This window comes from Anopheles funestus (assembly GCF_943734845.2).
Source record: "Anopheles funestus chromosome X unlocalized genomic scaffold, idAnoFuneDA-416_04 X_unloc_44, whole genome shotgun sequence".
Taxonomy (NCBI): Eukaryota; Metazoa; Arthropoda; class Insecta; order Diptera; family Culicidae; genus Anopheles; species Anopheles funestus.
The window spans coordinates 1-7500 of record NW_026045170.1 but is presented as its reverse complement, the minus strand read 5'-3'; positions in this window follow the sequence as shown (position 1 = coordinate 7500).

The following is a 7500-nucleotide window of genomic DNA, read 5'->3' as shown; positions in this document are numbered from 1 at the left end:
TACGGCCGCCAGCAGTCGGGCACGCGACGACTTCGGTCCACTGTGGTTCGGCATGAGGCGCGTGACGGCTTCCGCGACCTTCATGGCCTTCGCTGCAGCCTGCTGAACGTGCGGCAACCATGACAGGTGGTCGTGCAACCAAACTCCAAGATAACGGATGGAGCGCTGGGATTGCACGACCACACCTCCGATGTTGATGCTCACGACCGGATGACGCTTCAGGGTGGAGATGAGCGTCATTTCCGTCTTCTCTGGCGCCAACGAGAGACGGTTCCGGTCCAGCCAGTCCATGATTACCGCGATGGCTCGTTCAGCAGTCGAGGAAGCGGCTTGGGGTGTCGTTGCGGGGACCAAGACGACAAGGTCATCAGCGTAGCCAATAACCTCGGCCCCCTCAGGCAACTGGACACCCAGGACCCCGTCGTACAGCACGTTCCAAAGCGTGGGTCCCAAAATGGAACCCTGTGGAACGCCCGCACTGATGTTACGCTCGACAGGGCCCTCGCTGGTGTCGATAACCAGCCGCCGGTCCTCGAAATAGCTCCTCAGTATCTGCTGCAGCGATGACGGTACCCCCTTGTCCCTCAGCGCGTTGGCGATGGCTTGCCAGGGCGCAGAGTTAAAGGCGTTGCGGATATCAAGTGCCACCACCATCAGGCAGCGCTTGTCTCGGGCGTTGGTGCGGCGAAAGGACATGGCCGTCCTGCCCGCTTCGACAACGCGCTGGATCGCACTGATGGTGGATCTGCCTCGCCGGAAACCGTACTGCCCGTCCGACAGCCGTTCCGCATCTGGTTCCTCCAGGAACTCGTTGAGGCGGTTAAGAATTAGGCGCTCCAACACCTTGCCGAGTGCGTCGAGCATACACAGCGGCCGGTAGGAGGAGCTTTCCCCGGGAGGCTTGCCAGGCTTTGGCAACAGTACCAGTCGTTGCCTCTTCCAGGGCGCTGGAAACGCACCCCGGTCCAGGCAGTCCTGGTACAAACGGACGAAAACCTCCGGGTACTTCCTAATGGCCGTCTTAACCGCCGCGTTGGGGATACCGTCCAGTCCAGGCGCTTTCCGGTTCGCCATCGATCCCACGATGGACAACAGCTCGCCCACGGTGACAGGGGTCAACGAAGAACTCCGCTCCTCGGTGTCGACGCTCGATGATTCAGCGTCCGGCCAGTCAACAGGCGGATGTGTCGGGAACAGATCGTTGGCTATCCGCTCCAACACGACACGGTCAGTCTCAGGTGGCACGAAGCAGCCACGAAGACGAGACATGACCACCCGATAACCGGCCCCAAACTCGTTGGTTTCCGCCTGTTGAATCAGCTCATCGAGCTGCGCTCGCTTGCTGGCCCGGACAGCCTTCTCGACGGCTCTCCTCGCCGACCGATGATGTGCAGCCACGATGCTGCGCTCCTGCAGGTCGGTGGTATGAAGCATCCGCTCGTGCACGGCCGCACACTCCTCCCGAAGACGCAAGATCTCCGGAGTCCACCAGAAGAGGTCTCGATGGGGGTCACGATGCGACATGGTGACGCGCTCCATCGTGTCGTCGCATGCATCTAGCATGGCGTCGACCATCCCCTCCTGGCTGACGGCTCGTTCCGGAAAACCGGCCGTCTGGAGTGCGGCTGCGAATGCCTCCACCGAAAACTGCGTCGTCTTCCATCTCCGGCCAGCGTGCCGAAACGTGGTGGATGACGAAGAGGACCCCTGTCCCCGCTGACGATGCTGCTGCTGTTGTCGCTGCTGCCTCCCGTTCAGGTGACGATGCTGCTGCTGCAGGTGCTGCTGCTGCTGGTGCTGCTGCTGCTGGTGCTGCTGCTGTTGTCGTCGCTGCTGGTCGAGAGTTGGAGGCCCCACGGTGAAGAAAATGTACCGGTGGTCCGACGCCGTATAGTGGCACGAAGTGGTGTTCGCTGCCACCTCCCAAGTGTCTGGACGAGCAATGGATGCGCTCGCGAAAGACACATCCACGACACTGGGAGTGGCGACTCCGTTGCCCACGAACGTCGGGACCGATCCTTGGTTCAGGATCACAAGCCCAAGCTGCCGAATTGTGTCCAGCAGCTCTTCACCGCGCCGGGTGGTACGTTGGCTACCCCACTCCTCATTCCAGGCGTTGAAATCGCCTGCCAGGACGATGCGAGGGTGGGGTTGGGCCTCCAACTCCACCGCCTCCAGAAGTTGCTCGAACTCGCCGGCGTTGAGACGTGGAGGGGCGTAACAGCTGATGAAGACCACCCCTCCAATCTGCGCAGCAGCCAACCCGGGCATGGCACAGCGCCAGACCCGCTGGATTGGAAGGTGGCCGGTTGCCACCACAGCTGCTCTCCCCGACGAATCCACCGTCCAGTTACCGCTGCCCTCTGGAGGTCGATACACCTCTGACAGCAGCAGCACGTCGACCCGCTTCGTGCGGGCTGTTTGCAGGGCCAGATCCTGGGCAGTGCGTCCACCACCCAGGTTGACCTGCATCACCCTCACTACACCCGACACTGTTGACCTTGTCGGCACGATGAGTGGCCCACTCGATGGGGCCCCTGACAGACAATGCACTTAGCTGCCGACGTGCACTGACTAACGCGGTGGCCTACCTCGCCACACTGCAAACACTGACCCGTCCGGTCAGTTGAAGAGCGGCAGTCCCGCGCCAGATGCCCCATCAGCAGGCAACGGAAGCAACGCTGACGGTCGAGCGGCTTCTTCGGCACTTCACGGATCCCGCTGACACATTGGCAGAGTGTCAGCTTCTGACCAATGAGACTCCGTGCCTTGGCCAGTGGAAGTCGAACTCGCGCTCGCTTAGTGCCATCACGGAGCTCCCAAAGCTCGACGTAAGTGATGCCAGCCGCTGCTCCCAGCTTCTCCTCAATGGCAAGCTTCACGTCACTCTCTTGGGCCAGAGAGTCGACGTTGGTGATGAGAAGCTCACCCATCTCCGTCACCACTCGTGCCTCGCCGTCCTCACCTAGCGCTAGCTGGATCCGGCGAGCCAGCTCCGCGCTATCGACGTTCTTCCGCAACGGTACAAGCAGATGACCTTGCACGGTCCGGCGCCCCATGCCGATGTCCGCCCTGACATCCTGCAGCTCCTGAGATGTACGCAACTTCACGTACATCTCTGTCCAGGTTTTGTCCGAACCTGGGACCACCGCAATGCGGTCAGGACGCGGAGGACGCCCCTTAGACTGGGCACGATGCTGCTGATGTTGTTGCTGCTGACTCTGCTGCTGCTGCTGGCGCATCTGAGGTGGCCGGTACGGCTGGCCCACCTGCTGCGGTTGCTGCTGCTGCTGAGTCGGGCGTTGCGATCGGCTCTTCCGACCGCTCACGACCGTAGCCCAGGACATCTGCTGCTGTTGCCGCTGCTGTTGACGTTGCGGTTGCTGCTGCTGCTGCTGCTGCTGGCCATTAGCCGACACTGCGACCGTCCGTCGCTGCGGCTGTGGCTGGCTGCGCTGCTGCTGCTGCTGCTGCCGCTGTTGTTGTATCTGCTGCCGCTGCTGCTGCTGCTGCTGCTGCTGCTGCTGCTGCTGCTGCTGCTGCTGTTGCGAAGCCTTCTTCGCCCGGTTGCGCTGCTGCCGGCTGCGTTTTGTCCTGGCACTGCCCTGACCACCAGGCTGTGCCGAGGAATGTAGCGCCGTCAACGAACGCATGCCCTCTTGAAGCGCTTCCAGCGTACACTTCAGGGCCACTTCACGTTCCCGGCTGAGTCGCAGCTCTTCCGTCAGCGACTCGATCTGCTTGGCGAAGTTCTCCAGCATCTTGTGCTGGAAAGCCAGCACCGACGCTTCGCCATCGTCGTGGGGAGCCACGGATGAAGACATCTCCCCTGCTGCTACCACTGGCGGCACCACCGTCTGCTCGAGAAGAGAGGCGTCGGAAAATTCCGCATCGTCCTCCTCCTCGGAATTATCAGCCTCGGACGGAACCGCCACCGTTGGTCCGGCCGGCCGTGGTGTCACCGGTAAAGGGGAAGGGGTATCGGACCGCTTCCGAGGCGTGGACGACGACCGCACCCCGGAACGAAGCACCCGCCCCTCCATTCTCCGCTCCTTTCACAAAAAACCGCCTGCACGAATCGTTCAGACGGAACAAGGGGATATTCCCTTCAGCATCTGCCAAGGAAACGACCGTCCGTCGCTAGAGCCCCTTTGGCAGATTTTCCGTCCGCGGATCGCAAGAATAAAAAACTCCCACTTTTTTCTTTATTAAAAACCAATTAAGCAAGAGAAAACCGCAGAAATAATAATTTTTTAAGATATTCCGCAAGAAGAACAGGAAAACACCAAAAATCGGGTTCGTCGCCTGCTGACGCGTTGAAATCTCTCGTTTTGGCGTTCCCGGGGAAGGATTCGGAGCCAAAGAACCGTTCCCGGTCTCCTACAACGCGTTCCCGGTCTCCGGCTGCGCGTTCTCGCTCTCTGACCGCTAAGCGCCGGAAAGGTATGCAACCCGCACCGCTTTTTATAGCACCGTAACGCTTCGTAACGCTGGTGTCCCGGCTAAGCGCTACCGCTACCGGTCGCTGGTGGCGCTGCGGACGTCGAAGAGAAGGTGGTTGCTGTCTTCGCTGGAAGTTGTGGAACCCGCCGCTGGTGGCGCTGTCGTCGTAAAAGGGGAGCTTTTACGTTGGGTTGTTGTCCTCGCTGCTCGAAAACGCTTCGTGGTGTTGTTGATGACACAAACACACGCGACGACACACCTGACGCCACCGTACCACGCTGTTGCACGCACTTTCACGTCGAGTTTTTTCTGTTTTCCTCTTTTTAAAAACACTTTACGTCGCTAGAAAACAATAGTTTATGCTCCCTAGCATGTGTTTTACCACTTTTCCAATGTTCCAACACGGTATATTGGTATTAATTCACCACTGAAGTTCCCCATACAAAGTGTATGGGGACACTTTAAACTGAGTTTTAACGCAGTAAATTGAAGTAGAACGATTTTCTTTTCCGATATCCGCTAAGAATGACACTCAATTCGCCCTTTTCGACTATTGTTCCGCTTTTTATAAGCACTTTTGCACAATATTTTTGCAAAAAATACGGAGCGACACAAAGCACGTCTAAACTGCTGGCTTGACAGCTACGCACACACAGGGATAACTGGCTTGTGGCCGCCAAGCGTTCATAGCGACGTGGCTTTTTGATCCTTCGATGTCGGCTCTTCCTATCATTGTAAAGCAAAATTTACCAAGCGTAGGATTGTTCACCCTTTCAAGGGAACGTGAGCTGGGTTTAGACCGTCGTGAGACAGGTTAGTTTTACCCTACTGGTGTGCATTGTTTGTCGCTATCTTAACGGAATTCCTGTGCAGTACGAGAGGAACCACAGGTACGGACCACTGGCTCAATACTAGTTCGAACGGACTATGGTATGACGCTACGTCCGCTGGATTATGCCTGAACGCCTCTAAGGTCGTATCCAATCCGAGCTGATAGCGCTTCTTATACCCATTAGGTGGTCGTAAGCTAGCGGGCCTAACAACCCTCCGAGAACCGTCCGTGCTGTCCATTGGCACACTGGCGTCTCATCCCCGCTTACTACTAGGCCGCAAAGGGCGGGTTCGCGCTGCACGTGTTAGTACCATACATGTTGGGAACACCGGTGGACGAGCTTGCCGACTGTGGATATCACTAGTTTCGACACCTACGACCGCCCGCAAACGACGGGACTACAGGCTGGGAGCTTCAAGTTGTAGAGATGCGTTCGCATCGATCCTCTCAGGCGACCCATGCTTGGTGGTTAGTGCTTGCGCGTGCGCGCCCCGTGTGTGCTGGAATTGGCCAACCAGTGCACATTGGTGGTGCGTACCGTGACTTGCACCATGTGACGAGAGTGTTGAAGAACACTGTGTGGTGACTCTATGCCTATGTGATGGGGTGCTTGTAACACACGACCGAACCGACGGCTCGTTGGATGGTCACGACAGTGTGGTGCAGGTGCGCCCATGTGTAACGAATACATTGAGTGCCGTTGGAGGTTAGCGGTTGGTCGGTTGCATGCTACAACTTCGCGTTGTACATGGGCTGGCCGCTGCGCTTCCTTCGGGTTGCCACTTGATGTTGATAGGGTTGATGTATTGTGTTCGTTGACTTTTGGTTCATTCCAAAAGTCTTCGGACTTAGATAATTTTACAAGTGTCGGCGCTCTCGGACCGAAAATAAGAAGACAACTAAGAAGAAAAAGAGAAAGAAGCTAATAGTGGAAAGTATTCTTCTTCAAAGAAGGAACAAAAATTTTACAAGTGTTGAAAAATTTCCTAAGTCCAGAAAATTTTCTAAGTCCAGAAAATTTTCTAAGTCCCACAAAATGGAACATGATGAAGAAGATACAGAAGTTGAAAATTTTTCTAAGTCCAAAAAATTTTCTAAGTCCAGAAAATTTTCTAAGTCCAAAGTGTTGGAACAATTTCCAAAGGCCCATAGGTTGCACTGAATTTTCCTAAGTTGGCCACAAGTACCCATGAGGTATCGAGAAGGTTCACCCGAAGGACATAATATGTCCCAAAGTACCGATAGAGCACCCACAAAGAGCACCCAATTGGCCTAAGTTGGCCAAAAGTACCGATAGAGTACCCACAAGTAGCACTGAGTTGGCCTAAGTTGGCCAAAAGTACCGATAGAGTACCCACAAATAGCACCGAATGGGCCTAAGTTGGCCAAAAGTACCGATAGAGTACCCACAAGAAGCACTGAGTTGGCCTAAGTTGGCCAAAAGTACCGATAGAGTACCCACAAATAGCACCGAATGGGCCTAAGTTGGCCAAAAGTACCGATAGAGCACCCACAAGTAGCACTGAGTTGGCCTAAGTTGGCCAAAAGTACCGATAGAGTACCCGCAAAGAGCACCCACTTGGCCTATGTTGGCCAAAAGTACCGATAGAGTACCCACAAGTAGCACTGAGTTGGCCTAAGTTGGCCAAAAGTACCGATAGAGTACCCACAAATAGCACCCCATGGGCCTAAGTTGGCCAAAAGTACCGATAGAGTACCCACAAGAAGCACTGAGTTGGCCTAAGTTGGCCAAAAGTACCGATAGAGTACCCACAAATAGCACCCAGTTGGCCTAAGTTGGCCAAAAGTACCGATAGAGCACCCACAAGTAGCACCCAATTGGCCTATGTTGGCCAAAAGTACCGATAGAGTACCCACAAATAGCACCCCATTGGCCTAAGTTGGCCAAAAGTACCGATAGAGTACCCACAAGAAGCACTGAGTTGGCCTAACATGGCCAAAAGTACCGCCAAGTAGCACCATAGAGGCCCGAGTAGAGCGAAATGTGGGCCAAATTGAACATTTGAAAATTTTTACAAGTCCAGAAAATTTTCTAAGTCCAGAAAATTTTCTAAGTCCAAAGAGTTGGACAAATTTCCTTAGGCCCAAAGGTTGCACTGAATGTTCCTAAGTTGGCCATCAGTACCCATGAAGTATTGCGAAGGTTCACCCGAAAGACACAATATGCCCTAAATTACCCACAGAGTACCCACAAGTTGCACCCA